Consider the following 20810-nt stretch of genomic DNA (forward strand, 5'->3'; position numbering starts at 1 on the left):
TAATGGATCGGAGTGTCACGTTCCGACACGTAGCATTAATGGATCGGAGTGTCACGTTCCGACACGTAGCATTAATGGATCGGAGTGTCACGTTCCGACACGTAGCATTAATGGATTGGAGTGTCACGTTCCAACACGATAAGAATAAAGAGAAGTAATCTTGAATTATGTTAATACGCTAAATTTCGAAGAAGCTATTTTCCCAAATGAGTATGGTGTGGAGGCTTGAGTCCTCATAGGTGTGTTTGGTGTTGTTGCCAATGTTTCTTGTACTTGTTGATTGTCACCTGTTGAGTATTGTGGTTGATTTTATATTATTATTCGGTATATATTGCTTTCTATTTTGAGTTGGCCGATGATACCTACTCAGTACTTGTTCCTTGTACTGACCCCTACTTTTATTTCCTTCTTGTTGTTTTGTGGAGTGCAGCAAGTGCACCAGTGACTTCGACTCGTCCGCAACTCTAGCCAGTTTTCAGCACATCAGATTTCAGGGTGAGCTATTACTCCTAGCTCAGACTGGATTCCCTCATTCACGTCTTGATGTCCTTGAAGTTCGGACATGGACCATCTGTTTACTTATTTTAGTTTCTTAGATACTCTTAGACTTAGTAAATTGAGGATAGATGTTCTTGATGTGATGACTTCCAGATTTTGGGGATGATAAGTTTTATTCTTTATAAGTTTATTTAATTGATTTCGTTAATGAGTTTTGGATCTTCCGCATTTTATTTACTATTCAAAATTTATATACTGGTAAACATTGGGGTTTAGATTGTTGGTTCGCTCACCTAGTAAGATAAGTGTGGGTGCCACTCGCGGCTCGTTTTGGGTCGTGACAGAAACTCTGCCTGTAAAACGATTCTTGGTAGCAGAAGCATTGACACATTCAGATTTTTTGTGTAAAAATTATATTCTGAGTAGCCTGCAAGATGATCTGTACAATGTGTACAACAATGTCAAAACCTCAGAAGAACTCTGAGATGCTTTAAAAAAGAATTATAAAACAGAGGATGCCGAAATGAAGAAGTTCATCGCGACAAAGTTTCTGGACTATAAGATGATAGACAACAAGACCGTCATCACCCAAGTTCAAGAGTTGCAGGTCATAATCAATGATCTCCTTGCTGAAGGTATGAATTTATTTAATGCCTATGTTAGAAATATTAAGTTTTTTCTTAATATTCACATAATTTTTAATGTAGGATTGATTGTGAATGATGTCTTTCAAGTGGCTGTCATTATTGAAAAGTTACCTCAATTGTGGAAGGACTTTAAAAACTACTTGAAACATAAATGCAAGGGGATGACTGTTGAAATCTCATAGTAAGGTTGAGAATCGAAGAGGATAATAAGGCTACAGAAAAGTGGTCATGTGGTAATTCAGCAATATCTGGAGTACATGTTGTTGAAGAAGATCCCACAAAATTAAAGAAAAGAAAGAAAGCATCTGATCAAAAAATCAAGCCTCCTAAGAATAAGTTCAATGAAAGCTGCTTCAATTGTAGAAAATGTGGTCATAAGACTACTAAATTTTGGGGTCCCAAGAAGGACAAGAAGAAGAAGGATCAAGCAAACTTGGCTGAATCCAAAGAAGAAATGGACGATCTCTGTGCAATGCTTTCAGAATGTAACTTGGTTGGAAATCCAAGAGAATGGTTCATAGATTCTAGTGCCTCATGCCATGTTTGTGCCAGCAAAGAATTATTTTCATCATATACTCCAGCACCTACAGACGAGAAGTTGTTTATGGCAGACTCCGCTGTTGCAAAGGTGGAAGGAACTGGCAAGGTCCTATTGAATATGACATCAGGAAAAGTGGTGACTTTCAGGTCTCGTATGTTTCAGAATTGCAAAAGAATTTAGTTTCTTTCAGTTCTGACTAAGAATGAATTCAAATGTGTATTTGTTTCTGAAAAAGTAGTAGTGAGTAAGAATGAACTGTATGTAGGACAAGGTTACCTCAGAGATGGCCCTTTCAAACTCAATGTAATTGCAATAGATATGAATAAAGATTCTTCTTCTTCTTACTTGCTTGAGTCTAAATTTTTATGGCATAAACGTTTGGAACACGTTAATAACAAAATCTTGTGAAAACTGATTAACTTAAATGTTTTGCAAAAATTTGAGTGCAATAAATCAAAATGTCAAATTTGTGTTGAATCTAATTATGCCAAGCATCCTAAAAAGTCTGTTTGAAAGGAATTTTAATCCTTTAGAACTGATTTACACTGATATATGTGACATGAAGTCAAAACCATTGCATGTTGGGAAAAAGTATTTCATAACTTTTATTGAGGATTGCACTAGATATTGATATGCCTATTTCCTAAACAGTAAGGATGAAACAATATATGCATTTAGACAATATAAAACTGAAGTTGAAAATCAGTTGGATAGAAAGATTAAAATGATTAGAAGTAATAGAGGCAGGGAATATGAATCTCCATTTGCAAAAATATGTTTGGAAAATGGAATAATCCATGAACTACTGCTCCTTACACTCCTCAATCTAATGATTGCAGAAAGAAAAAATCGAACTCTAAAGGAAATGATGAATGCCTTACTTATAAGTTCAAGTTTACCACAAAACTTGTGGGGAAATCTATCCTTACAACAAATTGAATACTCAATAGAGTACCTCTCACAAAGACAAATGTTATTCCATATAAGAAATAAAAAGGTAGAAAATCCAACTTGAAATATTTCAAAGTGTGGGTGTGTCTAGCGAAATTCCAGGTTCCTATACCTAATAGGGTAAAAATAGGGCCGAAGATTGTGGATTGTGTGTTCATTGGATATGCCACAAACAGTAAGGAATGTCGATTTTTAATTCATAAGTACGAACATCCAGATATTCATGATAATACGGTAATTGAATCAGATAATGCTGAACTTTTTTAACATATCTATCCGTATAAAACTAGACTTGAGTCATCTAGTGGGGGGTGTAAACAACCCCGAGAAGAACCAAAAGTGAATGAAACCAATGAAGAGAGTCCAAGGAACAGTAAACGTTAAAGGACTACTTCATTTAAATCTGATTTTGTAACATTCCTTCTTGAAAGTGAGCCTCAAACATTCAAGGAAGCAATGTTGTCTAGCGACTCAACTTCTTGGAAGGAGGCTGACAATATTGAAATTGAATCAATCTAAGCAATCGTACGTAGGAGTTGGTTGATCTTCCTCTAGGGAACAAATCTTTTGGTTCAAAATGGATCTTCAAAAGGAAGTTGTAAGATGATGGAACTATTGACAAATATAAAGCAAGACTTATTGTCAAAGGCTTTAGACAAATAGAAGGTCTTGATTATTTTGACACATACTCGCCAGTGACTAGGATTACATTCAATTCGAATGTTAATTTCCCTAGCTGCAGTATACGATCTTCAAATCTATCAAATGGATGTGAAACCGCCTTCCTAAATGGAGAGCTGAAAGAACAAATTTACATTGAATAGCCTAGGGTGTTTGTGGTTTCTGGTAAAGAAAAGAAAGTGCACAAACTTATTAAGTCACTTTATGGACTAAAACAAGCACCGAAACAATGGCATGCAAAGTTTGATCAAATCATGTTGTCAAATGGATTTAAGATCAATTAATGCGATAAATGTTCTTACATTAAAGATACTCCGAATCAGGAAGTCATTGTATGCATAAATGTGGATGACATGCTGATAATGAGCAAGAACATTGTCAATGTAAAAGCTACTGAGCGTATGCTCGCTAGGAAGTTTGATATGAAAGATCTAGGAGATCCTGATGTGATATTGAGAATTAAGATTCTCAAAACTCTTAACGGTCTAGCATTGTCTCAAACTCATTATATTCAAAAGGTACTTGAAAAATTCAAGTATTTGAATTTTAAAAGGGCAAAACCCCCAATTGATGTGATCCTTCATCTTGCAAAGAATAAAGGTGAAAGTCAATCTTAATTGAACTATGTCAAAGTGTTGGGAAGTTTGATGTATGTCATGAATTGTACACGACCAGACATAGCTTGCGCTACAGTAAACGGAGTCGATACACAAGTAATCTCAATCAAAATCATTGGTTGGCAATTAAAAGAATTTTGGGATACTTAGATGACACTCAAAACTATGCTTTGCATTACAAAAAATATCCAGCAGTTCTTGAAGGATATAGTGATGCAAATTGAACTACTGGGTCAACTAAAACAAAATCCACAAGTGGATACATTTTTACTATTGGTGGAGGAGTAATATCTTGGAAATCATCCAAACAAACATGTATAGCTCGCTCGACAATGGAGTCTAAATTCATAGTCTTAAATAAGGCAGGTGAAGAAGCTGAATGAGGAATTTCTTAGATGATATTCCATTTTGGCCCAAACCAATGGCCCCTATATGAATACACTGTGATAGTCAAGTTGCAATAGGAAGGGCTAGAATTGTTATGCATAATGGAAAGTCTCGTCACATAAGACGAAGACATAACTTTGTGAGACAACGACTCTCTAGTGGAAACAATTGACTATGTGAAGTCAAAGGATAACGTGTCAGATCCACTTACAAAAGGCCTAACTAGAGAGAGAGTTGAGAAATAATCACAAAAATGGGACTAAAGCCGAGAACAAGTCATCGTGGCAGTAATTCTACCTAGAAGACTGGAGCCAAGATCTAGGTTCAAGGATATAAAACAAAGTCATTGATGAAGGTTCAACATTGTCAAAAATTATTTTATGGTCTATTCTCATGATGAGACAATGTTCAGTAATAAGGATAAAGGCATAAGGACTTTTTAATGGTATCTAAGTTTGATACAGGGTATATCAAATAGTGTATCTATGGGATAACACATTTAGAAACCACTTATATGAGTGTGAAGTGTAAGCCACTTCAAGAAGAATCCGATAAGACCAGTTCTCTAAGCACTTACTAACCGAGATGTGTTCATGGCTGAAACGAACAAAACAATGAGAACTAAGAACAGTTCAAGGGTTGATTGTGTGACTTATGTTGTCTAGGTATGTACCAAAGCTCGGCGGTTCAAAGATATCAAATCTACTGATTGACGAGTATATCCGATATATGTACACTACGGAAAGTTCAAAAGAAAACCTACTTATAAAGATGCAATTAACCCTTACTTACAAGACACACAAGTTTTTCATGCATATGTTTTAACAATAGTCATTCCCCATTCATGTGGGGGATTGTTGGTTTTAGCAAAATGTGAATGGGAAAGGAGAAGAGAAAAATGAAAAAAATGAGGGAACCAATTAGGAGGGAAAACGAAAAGTCATTTGTAAAGTGCAAATGAAAAGTCATTTCTCCCATATCAGTAAAAGAAAGAAAATTGTTATCCTTATATTAGGAAACACTTCCTATACTTCTTAAAGGGTTAAGAAGAAGATGCCCCCTCGAGCCGTCGTCATCGCTCGGCCTCGGCTTCGGATTTGGATTTGAATTTGGCAAATGATGTGATTGATTCATAAATTTTTTGGACAAAATTTATTTAATCTTTTTCTCTTATAAATTAATTCAGAATGTTAGTTAAATAACTTAATTAGTTTGACGCAGCGAAATTTATTTGAAATTTATGTGCAACGGTTATAAAGATCTGATTTTCGAAAAGTCGTTATTTTTTCTAACAGACACATTTTTCAATAAGTTATTTTTTCCCGAAAACACAACCTTTTGGAAAAAACAGGTTTGAACAGATGTGTCTGAACATACATGTTTCTTGCTAAAATGGCTATAAAAAGGAAGTCTTTTCAAACGCTGAAAATTTTTTCTTCTATGCATATATTTTTTCTCATAAACAAAGTGTCGATCGAATGAGTCGGTGTGGCTTGTTATTATTCTTAAGTTTGCTGAAGTTATAGAAGTTCGAGGTACCACTACTTCTTTAATAGAATTAAATCATTTTATCTTGAGAGAATTAATCCATAACATCGAGTACAGTGAGAGAATTAAATTTCTTAAGGAGACACAATGATTTCTGTCGATTCAGATTATTTTATTTTTCTGTCTATTTTCATCTTCTTTCTATTTCTATTTTTACTAACCTTAATACATGATTAACATTCTTTACAAAAAGTATTATCAAATACAATTTTATAATTTTCACATAAATTGAAAAATATTTGAAATATATGGTCAAACAGCTAATAATCATGGTTAGTTGAGTCAGTTAATATAAATATCTTGTTTGGAAAATTATTTACCACCCAATGATTTTCTTTTAAATTCAAATTTATATGGAGAACCAATAAAATCAAATTCATATCACATATCATTAAAGGAGAGCCCTATGAGATTTTTTGTTGGTTTCTCTTTTTTTTTCATCTCAATTCATTATTCAATAATAATCGTTGGCATCACTTTCTGTGCCATGACACATTTTTTTGGTCTTTAAAATATGTCAAGGGAAACTTTTCTAAATACAAGTAATTTGATAAATTGAAACAAAAAAAAAAATTAACTATAAAATGTTGTAGTGGATTAGAAACTAGTAAGTATTTTTTTCATTCTTACAAGATGAGATGTTTGTAATTTGAGTTAAAAAAAGAATCGACTTTTAATATAAAGCCTTTATTTATAAAATAAGATTTTTTGATATAAATTTTAGTTACTGAAATTTCTAAATGAATATCAAACACTAAAATGGAAAATAAGATTTGAAATAAATGAATAATCAATATTTTTTTTTACTTTACTTGAAATATTCTTATAATTTGGGATCCGATTCCTCTCCATTTCTGTTCTCTCCATTTTTCCAAGTTCCTATTTGGATTAGTGACACATGACATAGGTTAATATAAACTGTTAAGATAATCATGATTTAAATAAATTCATTATATATTCAGTATTAAAAATTATTATAATATCACAATGTTAGCATCATATTATGTTGTCCATAAATATATGCAAAAAAATTCTCTTTCTACATTTCTTTTATACGTAAGATATTTTCTTTAAATTTTCTTTTAAATAACCTTTTTATATATTTAGAAGAATAATTAACTGAATAGAAGTCTAGAAACTATAATTAACCTATCGTATATACCGACATCACCGTATTCTTTATCTTATTATGAAACTAAAATTAGTTTGTTAAAATGATTTGATTATCTCTAGGTAATTTATTAATCACGAATCAATATGCCTTTAACAAAAGATAACAATAAAAATATTATATAAAAAAAATAAAAAAAAGATCCTACATAAAAAAAAATAGGAAGAAAACTTTTTTTAAGATAATATGTTGCTAAGTTTGTGAGATTATAATAATTTTAATACCTGATATATGATGTATTTATTAATTAATTCATGGTTAGAGATTTACTTTGAAAAATTAAATCTTAACCATTTATTTTAACCTATGACATGTGTCATTAATTTAAATAGAAACTTGGGGAAAATGGATAAGAGCCAAATCCTATAGTTTGATCAAAATACGATCATATTAATCATAGGTAAATGTCCTAAGCCAAAACATAACAAAATTTGCACGAATTTGTCAATTTGAAATACTACAAAACTACAAAACTCCTTATTCTTGAGCTTGAGTTACCTTTCAAGATTTTAAGCCAAGTATGGTATTAATTAATAATAATTAAAAAATAGTTTATTATCTAGCTTCACGATCTAATTTTTTTCTCATAGAATAAAAATGAAAGACTAATCAAAATAAATTATGTTATGATATTTACTTTTAAATTTTAAATTCAATTCCTTAGATTTAAGATATAAATTATTTTTTATAGAACTAAATTGAAAGACTAGTCAAAATAAACTGTTATGATATTTATTTTTGAATTTAAGTTTAACTATGTACTTTAAAATCCAAGTAATTTTTATTTTATTTCATTCAAACTTCGTTTTTCCCTGTCAACAATTTCATTAGATTGAGGTGAGTATGTGCAGTAATTTGGTGGATAATTCTATTTCACAAATATATAAAATATATTTCTACAAGAGAAGATTTCTATTCTTCACATCTATCACTTCTAATCATGACAATATTTATATCCGTCCAATATGTAACATTTCGCAACTAAAAAGAGAGTATAAGGAAGTTTAGAAATTGAAAATAGTTATTTTTGGAAATAAATTGAAAATCTGGAAACTGGTAAGTTAAAGTGAATTTTTGGTCAACTTCAAACGGCCATAACTTCTAGCGCAGAATGAGTTGGATGTACTTCCAGGTATGATTGGAAAGTACTTGGAACAATCTATCCTATGCCGCCAAGTTTGCGCGATTTCGAACTCTGACGAGTGAGATATTCCCTTTGGAAGTTGGATTGTTGACATAAGGAAAGTCCCATCCGAAAATTTTAAGGGTAGTTTGGTCTTTTCCTTACCCAACTAATTAAATTCATTTTTAGTAAGTTATTTGTGGTCAAAATTGAGTTAGTTCAGTTTACACGTTTGAGAAATAAAAGGTAGGGCTTTTGGAGAAAGAATGCAAGAAAAAGGAGAAAGCAAAAAGCTAGTTTCGCCAAGAACGATTAGTTTTGATTGTGGATTTCTTCAAGATTTTGATCCTACCAGGTATGTGAGTCTCTCATATCGTTGGTTTCATCCACCCATGCGCCAAACATGTTTAGTTCAGCGCAATTCGTCCTTAAAGAGTTTGAAAGTTGATGTTCTTGACATGAATTCTTGAAATTGAATGTTGTTCTTGAATTTCGTTGAATTGTGGAGTTTTGGAGATCTTTAAGTTGAGTTTTAGAGTTGATTTAAGTTATATTCATGAGTACTAATGCTGGGTATCAGGATCTAAAATGAATTTGAGAAAAATATTCGAGTTTAGGCGAATTGTGGCTGAAAAAGGAAGAAAGAAAAAATCGGACAAGTCACGTCAAACAAATCCGCGTCGTGGACTTATTCCCCAGTGAAGAAAAATCAGCTCTGCGTCGTGGAGAGAAAGCGGACTTCACTGTCCAAAATATAATTTCGTAAATAATTATTCATGAGCATCTTCTCGTCGCGGACTTGTTCCAAGGTAATGATTTAGTAATTTTTCTCAAGTTTAGCTGATTCGGAATTATTTCTTAACATGATGGGGTCTTTCCAAACACAAATCAAAATCCGTGAATTCATAATTCAATTCAATGATTGGTTAAGAGTCAATTCAAGTAAGATTTAAGATCAAAGTCAGGAGTCAAGTAAGGAAAGTTCATTTCCAGTTTTCATTAGTCTTTGACTAACGTTTTAACTTTGTTTTAAGACTTATGAGTTGAGTTCGGAAAAGAGTAAAGTTAAAGTTCTTTGTTCAAAGAAGTATATGATAATTATGTATTCCCAAAGAGGCTTAAAATAAATGTTTTAATAGTTAAACAAGAACGGAAACTGAGATTTCCAAAGAGCCTTCAAGCTAGTTTCAAGAGAGGAGTTATAGCTTTCTAAAATGAAGCAAGCACGTAAACTGAGATTCCCATGATAGCCTTTAAGCTAAGCTTTGAGCACTAATCTCTAATTGCAGAAGAAGTATGTTTTAAAAATATAAAAACCGGTATATTTTTGGAGTAGTATTGAGCACCAAAATGGGGACGAGCATGAATTTAGATAACTCACATATCCATAAACCATGTAGCCACCATGTGTAGAAAAGGGCCATACTTTTTAGATGAACCCTTTTCACAGTAGACTAGTGGATTCATAAGGTAGTCCAGGTCTAATATCTTTGGCCTGGTATAGGATGCGCTGACAGCGTGAGGTAGATAGTTGTATCATCACTATAACTCTTATGTGTTGGTTGTCGGTTAGAGAAACTCCAACATAAGTTATTGTATTTTATATACAAAATTTATTTGTACTATTACATACATCTCAGAGTTAATTGTATCTTTGCATACACAAAGAGTTTACAACATGTTTTTTAAACAATTTTTCTTTATATTGCACTTGTTTTTGAATTGCATGATATTGAAATGAATTAGTTATGTTGAGTTGAGTTGAGCCAGGTAAGTTCTTCATTTCCTTCAGATTCTTTCTAGCCTATGTTTTTTAGTATTCCAACTCGCATCTCGTACATTGAATTTACTGATGCCACTTGGCCTGCATCGTATTATGATGCAGACACAAGTAACTAGGATCGTCATTCCAGTGTATCGTTGATTCAGTGAGCCGCTCAAAGTCGGTGGTTAGCCTCCTTGCACTCTGGAGGACTCATTTTATTGTTTTGAGTTATACTTTTATTCCATTAGGATTTTGTGGAGTTTGTCCCAACATCCATCTCAATTATTAGAAGTTTCATAGATAGACAGTCAAATGTTAGTCTTTTGGGTCTCATTATTACTCATTTTGTTTAGACTTGGGTTACCATTTTTTGGACAAGTTGTGTTTAATTTCAAAACATTCTTAGTTATTTTATTTTTTAGTTCGGTTAAGTGCTAGTGATCTATATAAATATGCATATTGTCTTCCGTTGAGTTAAGTAAGCTTGGACATGGGTTTTCTTGGGGCAACAATGGTCTCCTGAGTGCAGCCACGTCCGGGGTGTAGGCTTGTGGCATGATAAACTTGGAACAGTGCACAAAGTTCAAGAGTCCTAGGGAGTCTATGAAGCCTTGTCTGTAGAGTCTTAGTTATCGATTTGAAGCACACCACATTTATAATTAGGAGGCCGCAACAATTAGGAAATTCTTCACTTCTTTCATATTCCTCTCGTGCATTAGAGTATGATCTCTCCAGAGTTTCTCTCTTATTCGTGCTTGCGCGTCTTTTCAGATAACCATGCCTCCACTAAGAGCAACAAGAGGTCGTCCTGCTAGGAGGAATGTAGAGGAACCAAGGGTACCCAATGCTCCTGAAGTGCAACACCGGGGAGAAGTTTCTAGTGCTGAATTCGAAGAGGCAATTAGGATGCTGAGTCACACTATGACTAATCAGGTTGGTCAACAAAGAGGAGCTCGACAAGAAAAATGGCTGACGCTTTGAGGATTCGTGAGTTCTTGAGGATGAATCCCCCAAGTTTCCCTGGTTCGGGCACTACTGAGGATCCAAAAAACTTCACTAAGGAACTGAAAAAAGTCTTTGAGGTGATGCATGTTGCTGACACTGAGACAGTTGAGCTATCTGCTTATCAACTCAAGGGTATTTCTAGAACTTGGTTTCATAAATAGAAAGAGGGTAGAGATGAAGTTGCACCACCTTTGAGTTGAGCTTGTTTTGAGGATGCCTTCTTGAGGTGTTTTCTTTCCCTGAAAACTAAAAGAGGCCAAGGTACGTGAGTTCCTTACACTTAAGCAGGATTCTCTAAATGTGCATGAGTTGAAATTAACCCAACTATCTCGTTATGCACCATAAATGATTAAGGACATAAGGAGTAAAATGAGGTTGTTTGTTGCTAGATTGGGCCGTTCTTCAAGCAAAGAGGGTCGGGAAGCAATTCTTATTGGGGACATGAATATTTAAAGGTTGATGATCTATGTGTAGAAGGTAGAGGAGGAAAATCTAAGAAGAAGAGAGGAGTTCAAGAACAAGAGAGCTAAGACATGGAATGAGTCCGGGCAACAAAAGAGTAATGACAACCGGTCATCCTTCCAACGAAAACAGAAGGGTCCTGCTCCATCATCTGCTAGTGCACCTGCACCTAAGAACAACGGTGAGTATTATGGTCAGAATTTCAGAGTTAAACCTGCATATTCACTGGATAGTGTGGCGCAAGGGGGTAGTAAGCCACCTACCTGTGCCAAGAGTGGTAGAAACCAATTCGGCTTTTGTTGTAAGGGCTCCACTCGTTGTTTCAATTGTGGACAAACTAGGAATTTCACGAAAGAGTGTCCAAATAATAAGAAATGAAGTGGTAATAAGGGAAATAGAACCCAGTCTTCATTAGTTGCTCCACCAGACAGGGCTTCACCTAAAGGAGCTACTTCCGGTACTGGGGGAGGAAATAAACCGCTTGTATGCTCTTAACAATCGCCAAGAGCATGAGGATTTTCCAGATGTTTTCACTGGTATGCTTCAAGTCCTTAACTTTACTATTTATGCTTTAGTAGACCCATGAACGAGTTTATCTTTTGTAACTCCATATGTTTCTATGAACTTTGATATTATTCCTGAGCAACTTAGTGAACCATTACACTTGTTGGTGAGTCCATTCTAACAGAGAAAGTCTATCTTGATTGTCCCATTTCCGTCAATCACAAGAGTACCATGTTTTATTTAATTGAGTTAGACATGCTAGACTTTGATGTCATTCTTGGTATGGACTGGCTTCATTCCTGTTATGCCTCAGTTGATTGTAGAACTTGAGTAGTCATGTTTCAATTTCCAAATGAGCTAGTCTTAGAGTGGAAAAGCAGTTGAGCAGTGCCTAAGGGTCGTTTCATTGCATACCTTAAGGCAAGGAAGTTAGTTTCTAAGGGATGTGTCTATCACTTAGTTCGAGTTAATGACTCAAAATGTTAAGGTACCTCCTATTCACTCAGTTCCAGTAGTAAAGGCGTTTCCAAAATTCTTTTTCAGATGATCTTCCTGGAGTCCCTACCGAGAGAGATATAAAATTCGCTATAGATATTTCTCCAGATACTCGTCTGATCTTTATTCCGCCATATAGAATGGCACCATCAAAGTTGAAAGAGTTAAAAGAGCAGTTGAAAGACCTTTTAAAGAAAGACTTTATTCGACCAAGTATCTCACTTTGGAGCGCTCTGGTCTTGTTTATGAGAAAGAAGGATGGTTCCTTTAGAATTTGTATAGACTACCGTCAATTGAACAAGGTTACCATCAAGAATAAATATCCTTTTCCAAGGATTGATGACCTTTTCGATCAGCTTCGGTGTGCTTGTTTTTCTCAAAAATTAATCTCAGATCATGCTACCATTAGTTGACGGTTAGGGAATGTGATTTTCCAAACACAGCTTTCAGAACCAGATATGGACATTATGAGTTTTTGGTCATGTATTTTGGGTTGAACAATGCGCCTACAATATTCATGGATCTGTCTTCAAACCTTATTTAGATATGTTTGTTATCGTCTTCATTGATAACATACTAATCTATTCAAGGAATGAACAAAATGATGCTAGTTATCACTGAATAGTTCTTTAGACTTTGGAGGATAGAGAGTTGTATGGCAAATTCTCTAAGTGTGAGTTTTTTCTTGAGTCTGTGACATTCTTGCGTCACATAGTTTTCGGTGGGTGTATTAGAGTTGATACCCAGAAAATTGAGACAGTGCATAATTTACTTAGACCCACATCTCTAACTGATATTACGAGTTTCTTGGGTTTAACTGGGTATTTTAGAAGGTTTGTAGAGGGGTTCTCGTCTATTTCGTCTCCTTTGACGAAGTTGACTAATAAAATAGTGAAGTTTAAACGGTCTGAAGCTTGTGGAAAAAACTTTTAGGAGTTGAAGGAAAGGTTGACTACCGACCCGATTTTGACTTTACTGGAAGGTAAAGGCTTTGTGGTGTATTGTGATGCATCTAGAGTTGATTTGGGTTGTGTTCAGATGTATAATGGTAAAGTTATAACTTATTCCTCTAGACAGTTGAAGGGTTCATGAGAAGAATTATTCAACCCATGAATTAGAGTTGGCTGTTGTGGTATTCGCCTTGAAAATATGTCATTACAATTTGTATGGTGTTCATGTTGATGTCTTCATTGATCACAAGATCCTGCAATATGTGTTCACTCATAGATAGCTTAATCTCAGACAAAGAAGGTGGTTAGAATTGCTCAAGGATTATGACATGAGTATTTTTTTTGTAACCAACGTAAGGCTAATGTTGTTGTTGATGCCTTAAGCTGGTTGTCTATGAATAGTACCACCCATATTGAAGAAGAGAAGAAGGAACTTGCAAAATATATGCATAGACTTGCCGCTTAGGAGTCTGACAAATGGATTCCACAATATGAGAAATAATGGTGACGAATGGGTCTGAATCATCATTAGTATCAGAAGTGAAAGAAAAGCAAGACCAAGATCCTATTTTGCTTGAGTTCAAGGAAAAGTTTGAAAGCAAAAAGTATTAGCTTTTGAACACGGGGGGATGGTGTATTGAGATATCAAGGTTGACTGTGTGTACCTATGGTGGATGGACTCCAAGAGAGGATCGTGAAGGAAGCTCATAGCTCAAGATATTCCATTCATCCGGGTTCCACAAAGATGTACCGCAATTTGAGAGAGGTATATTGGTGGAATGGTATGAAGAAGGGCATTGCTGAATTTGTTGCCAATTGCCAAATTGCTAAAGTAGAGCGCCAAAGGCCCGATGGTTTGTCTAAGAATATAGAACTTTCGAAATGGAAGTGAGATATGATTAATATGGATTTCATCACAGGGTTACCAATGTCTCACAAACATTATGATTCTATTTGGGTGATTGTTGATATAATGACAAAATCAGCCCATTTTTTGCCGGTAAAGACTGCTCATTCAGTAGAAGATTATGCTAAGTTGTATATTTAATTGGTTGTAAGGCGTCATGTAGTTCTGGTCTCTATTATGTCAGATAGGGGTGCACAATTTTTTGCACAGTTCTAGAAATGTTTTAAGAAAGGTTAAAGTTCAAACGTGAACTTAAGTATTGTCTTTCATCATTAGACGGATAGGCAAGCAGAGTACACTATTCAGACTTTGGAGGATATGTTGAGGGCATGTGTTATCGATTTGAAAGAAAATTAGGATGATCACCTACCTCTCATTGAGTTCGATTACAACAACGATTGTCATTCTAACATCCAAATGGCTCCATATGAAACTCTTTATGGGAGAAGATGCAGATCTCCTATTGAATGGTTTGAAGTTGGTGAAGCAGGGATGATAGGACCGGATTTAGTTCACTAAGCTATGGAGAAGGAGAAGGTGATTCAAGAGAGGTTGAAAACGGTGCAGAGTCGTCAAAGATCCTACACTAATGTTAGGATAATGTCGTTAGAGTTCGGAGTATATGATTGGGTATATCTGAAAGTTTCACCCATGAACGGTGTTATGAGGTTTGGTAAGAAGGGGAAACTTAGTCCTTGGTATATTGGACCTAATCGTATAGACAAGAGGATTGACAATGTAGCTAATGAGTTGGAGCTACCGCAAAAGTCGGTAGCAGTTCATTCGGTATTTCACATATCTATGTTGGAGAAGTGCATGGGCGATCATTTAACATTCCATCCGAAAATATTGGGATCAAAGATAGTCTATCGTATGAGGACATTCATTTTCAGATTCTAGATCCCTAAGTTCACAAATTGAGAACAAAAGAAGTAGCTTCAGTCAAAGTCCTTTGGAAGAACTAATTTGTTGAGAAAGCTACTTGGAAAGTTGAAGAGGATATGAAGTAGAGATATCCACATCTCTTTAAATCCGGAGAAAATGCAGACCAAGGTACTAATTTTCTTCTTAGTACTCTTTAAATTATGAGTAAGCAGGTTATTTGTTGCATTTTTGAACTAGATGTTACTAACGTTAGCCCAATAAGAGTAATCTCATTCGAGGAAGAATGTTTTCAAAGGGGATATATTGTAACATCTCGCAACTAAAAAAAACTATAATGAAGTTTAGAAATTGAAAATAGTTATTTTTGGAAATAAATTGAAAATCTGGAAATTGGTAAGTAAGTTAAAGTGATTTTTTGGTCAACTTCAAACAAACATAAATTCTAGCTTAGGATGAGTTAGGTGTACTTCCAGGTATGGTTGGAAATCCCATGGAACAATCTTTTCGACGCCACCAAGTTTCGCAATTCCGAGCTCTGACGAGTGAGATATTATCTTCGGAAGTTGGGTTGTTGGCATAAGGAAAGTCCCTTCAAATATTTTGAGGGTAATTTGGTATTTTTCTTACCGAATTAATTAAATTCATTTTTAGTAAGTTAACTGGGTTCAAAACTGAGTTAGTTCAGTTTAGGCGTTTGAGAAATGAAAGTTAAGGCTTTTGGAGAAAGTTAAGGCTTTTGGAGAAAGAACGCAAGATAAAGGACAAGGGGAAAAGCTAGTTTCGCCAAGAACGATTAGTTTTGATTGTGGATCTATTCAAGATTTTGATCCTACCAACTAGGTGAGTCTCTCATAGAATTGGGTTCATAAAACCATGCGCCAAACATGTTTATTTCATCGCAATTCGTCCTTAAATAGTTTGAACGGTGATGTTCTTGACATGAATTCTTGAAATTGAACGTTATTCTTGAATTGCGTTGAATTATGGAGTTTTTGAGATCTTTAAGTTGACTTTTAGAGTTTCTTTAAGTTAGATTTGTGAATACTAATGCTAGGTATCAGGATCTAAAATGAATTTGAGGAAAATATTCGAGTATAGGTGAATTGTGGCTGAAAAAACAAAGAAGAAAATTGTTGAACGTGTTATAAAAAACAAGTCCGCATCGGCGGACTTATTCCCAGTGAAGAAAAATCAGCTCTGCGTCGCAGAGAGGATGCGGACTCCACTGTCTCAAAATCTAGTTTCGTGAATAAATATTATAAGCATCTCCGCGTTGCAGACCTTTTACAAGACGGTGATTTCATTACTTTTTCTCAAGTTTAGTTAATTTGGAATCATTCTTTAACATCATTGGGTCTTTTAAAAGACAAATCAAAATCCGTAAATCCATAATATAATTCAGGATCGATTAAGACTCAATTCAAGTAAGAGTAAAGATCAAATCAGGAGTCAAGTAAGAGAAGTTCATTTCAAGTTTTCATAAGTCTTTTACAAACGTTTTAACTTTATTTTAAGGCTTAAGAGTTGAGTTCAGAAAAGAGTAAAAATGAAGTTCTTTCTTCAAAGAAGTATATGGGGACTATATATTCCCAAAGAGGTTTAAAATAAATGTTTTCACATTTTAACAAGAACAAAACTGTGATTTAAGAGAAGAGTTATAACTTTCTAAAATGAAGCAAGCAGGGACACTGAGATTTATAAGATAGCCGTTGAGTTATGTTTTGAGCAGTAATCTCAAATTATAGAAGAAGTATATTTTAAAAACATAAGATTCAATATATTTTGGGAATAGTATTGAACACCAAATCGGAAACGAGAATGAGTTCAGATAACTCACATCTCCATAAAACCATGTAGCCGCTAGAGATAGAAAAGGGTCATACTTTTTAGATGAACCCTTTTCACAGTAGACTAGTGGATGCATTAGACAATTCAGGTCTTATACCTTTGGCCAGGTATAGGATGCGCTGTCACCATAAGTTAGATCGTTATATAATCACTATATCTCTTATGTGATGATTTTCGATTAGAGAAACTCCTACAGAAGTTATTGTATTTTATATACACAATTTATTTGTATTATTACATACATATCAGAGTTAATTGTATCTTTGCATACACTTATAGTTTACAAAATGTTTTCTAATAACTTTTCTTTATATTACACTAGGGACAAATGCCTAACATTAGCCTTAGGTTTGACAAAGAAATATTCATTCATTCATTACAAAGAAAATAGAAAATTTGGTAATTTTCTTTTTATTTAATTTATAAGTAATCCATCCCAAAGATGGATAGTTAGTTCCCTAAACGAAGGGGTTTACAAACTTTTGAATTGATTTAAGAAACTTAAATTCAAAGAAGAAAAATGAGTAAAATTAGTTGTTTTTTGTTTCAGTGGAAACTTACGAACTGGTGGTTCAGTAAATGTCTCACCGCAGCAGTCAACATCACTCAAGGTATCACTTGTGCTTCCTATCGCTTCAAAAAAGTTATTTGAATCCAAATAGACAAGTGAATCTGAATAATGAGAAACCACCATATCATATTTCTTTTGTTTGCTTCTACAACACTTCAATTTTACTTAAAATGTTGCTTGCGGTTGAGCCAATAGAATCATAATTCGTGCCGAACCCTTTTTATCAGTAAAAGCACTTTTAGGATCTTCTATGAGAGATTTGACACATAAGTTAACATCATTAGTCTTTTGACAAACATCATATATCAGATCTCCATATGAAATATAAGCCACAAAGCAGAGACACGTAAAGATAATCACTACTACTATTTTTATGAAATTCATTTTCTTTTAGATTTTTTCCCTAGTCATGAGTTGTTTTTATAACATATAATTCAACTTTCAGTTTCAACATTGATAGAGGAGATTATGTTAGTATTATTATTACAAGACTATGGTATTCATATTTTACTCTTATGGAGGAAATTTATATTCTTGGTTCACTTAAAATAAAATAAATTTATTTTCCTTTAAATGACTTGTGAAATCTAGATAAAACAATGTGGTATAGGAAGTAATGGAATTTATTGCCAAAGATGACATAAAATTTAATGTTTAGTTGAAAAGTTTATTTGACAAAAGTTAGAATATATTTGAATCGTTAAGAAGGAAAATTTTGAGAAACATACAATAACTAATAAAATTATTCGTACTTCACGCAATTATAAAAGTTATTAATAATTTTTTTAAAATATTTTATTAATTTAGAAGATAAAAGAATATATAATTCTCATATCGACGCATATTAATTTTAATTTTTAAATTGAATAAACTACTCATACACCTATTTTTTGGTTTGTAAATTTAAATTCTTAGATCTACTCTAAATTAAATTAATTTATTTTCCTTTAAATGACCAGTGAAATCTAAATAAAATGGAATTTATCGCCAAAGATATGTTGAGTTGATAATTTGGGTAGGCTTGTATGACGTGCTTGGTTATTGGATGGAACATCCCAATTGAATAGGAGTTTGGATTGACTTATTTTAAAGGCATATATATAAATATGATTTCTTAATTTGGTTTCAGCAAATAAATATACTTTTTTATTTCGAGTGTGCACAAGTAGACATTTAAAATTATATAAAATTGAATAAGTAAATACATACATCCTACATGACATAATACATATAATTCCATGTAGAGTGTCATGTAGGATCAGTGTGTCTATTTGTTCAATTTTATACAAGTTTAAGTGCTTACTTGTGTACACCCAAAGTTAAAGATTATAATTATCAATTGACGCCAAATTAAGAGTCATGTTTATGTATTATGCCTATTTTTAATAATTTTTTACTTTCATAAAAAAGTTATTTTTTTGGTTTAATTAAGAAGTGTTTGGCAACTAAATAAAAAGTGTTTTAAAGCACTTTTGAAGTCGAAAAAGTACAAAGAAAAAAAAGTCAAAAGATGCGAAGAAAAAATAGCCAAATGCCCTCAACCTATAACCAAATCATCAACTACATACCTTATTTCACAGGGTCGTATTACCCCCTCAACCTATAGATGTGTAGTTGGTAATCTCATGAAATATCGATGTGTAGTTAGTAAGCTGGTATATGTGTTCTCAACTTATGACTTTTGAAACTTATAAATCACTTTTAAAAAGTCAATCCAAACACATTTAAAAATAAACAAATTTTAAACATATACAATAAAGTAATTAATTTACAATAGCTATATATATTGACAATGACTATATTAACTTCCAAAAGTAATATAAAGTATACACCAAATTATTGACTATACATTATAACTTACTTGTACATAATTATACAACGACTATATAATACACTTGAAAAGGTGAATATAACTTCATTATACATAAAGTATTATATGGACTATTCAAATTTTATCAACTTTGCCCGTTTGACCATGCGATATGGTATCATGATATGGAATCATGAGATGAAATTAATGTTTTGTGTGGACATGCGATATGAAATTTTGGTGGTGTATATTTTCTCATAAACATAAATATCCCATAAGTTCTAAAATTATTAAAATAACCCCAATTGTTTATTCAATATTATCAAATAAACAAAAATCATAAAATTGTATAATAAATTATTACAAAGTTATTTGTTCTCCATTTAAATTAATTGTTTCATCAATATATTTGAGTAAAAATAAAACACTTTCCACAGGCTCTTCAAGATTTTACTACTCAACAATTGTGAAGTGTGAGTTAAAGTGACTATATGTTAGTGAAAATGATAAATTTTATGTCGGTGAGAATAATCAATTTAAAAAATTAATGATATGATTATAGATTTTATTTACATGTGAAATAAATGGTTAGTAGATATAAATGTGGGATAGTTTTAACAAAATATAAACTCGTGGATCAATTTCATATTAAAATGACTCAATCATGATATGGTATCCCATATGATTCCATATCATGATTTTTGGAGGAAATGGTATCACATCTCATGATATGAAATCATGAGATGTAATCAGCGTAAAATCGTATGTCCAAACACTGATTCCATCTCACAATACAATATCATGATATGATATCACATGGTCAAACGCCTACTAAATCACCTCTAAACCGCTCCAAATATCTTAGGTAGTAAATTCTCTCTATGTTTCAGATCTTTCGACATATAATTCGTTCAAAATAATTCACTGTACATTGAGTTTCCTTTTTGAAAAAAGGAGGATGAAGAACGAGGAGGAGGGAGTATGATGAAGAAGAAGAAGAGAAAAAAGGTATGAGTTATATTTAAGCGGCCAAAACGAGTAAATTCAATTAGCATGCACTCCAAAGACCTAAAAAAGAAGATCAAACTCTCTAATATACTTCCTCCGTTTTATATTTTTTATGTAACGACCTGTTTAGTCGTTTTGAGCAGCAGATTTATTTCTGGAAAAACTGGCTAAGATTACGGACATCACGACGGACCGTCATAGGCACGACGGCCCGTCACAGATGTCTCGTTTCAGCATACTTAGAATTCTGAAATTGGGTACTGAAAATCGACTCTCTGTAATCGGTGACGGACCTGCAGGACGTGCCGTCACATCCACGACGAGCCGTCGTAAGCTCCCGTTGCAAAACACTTCAACTCTTGAGAAATTGGTACGGGAAACGAGTCTCTGACCGTCAGGACGGAGGTGCAGGACGGACCGTCACAGGTGTGACGGG

This window comes from Solanum pennellii, chromosome 5, assembly GCF_001406875.1.
Source record: "Solanum pennellii chromosome 5, SPENNV200".
Taxonomy (NCBI): domain Eukaryota; kingdom Viridiplantae; phylum Streptophyta; class Magnoliopsida; order Solanales; family Solanaceae; genus Solanum; species Solanum pennellii.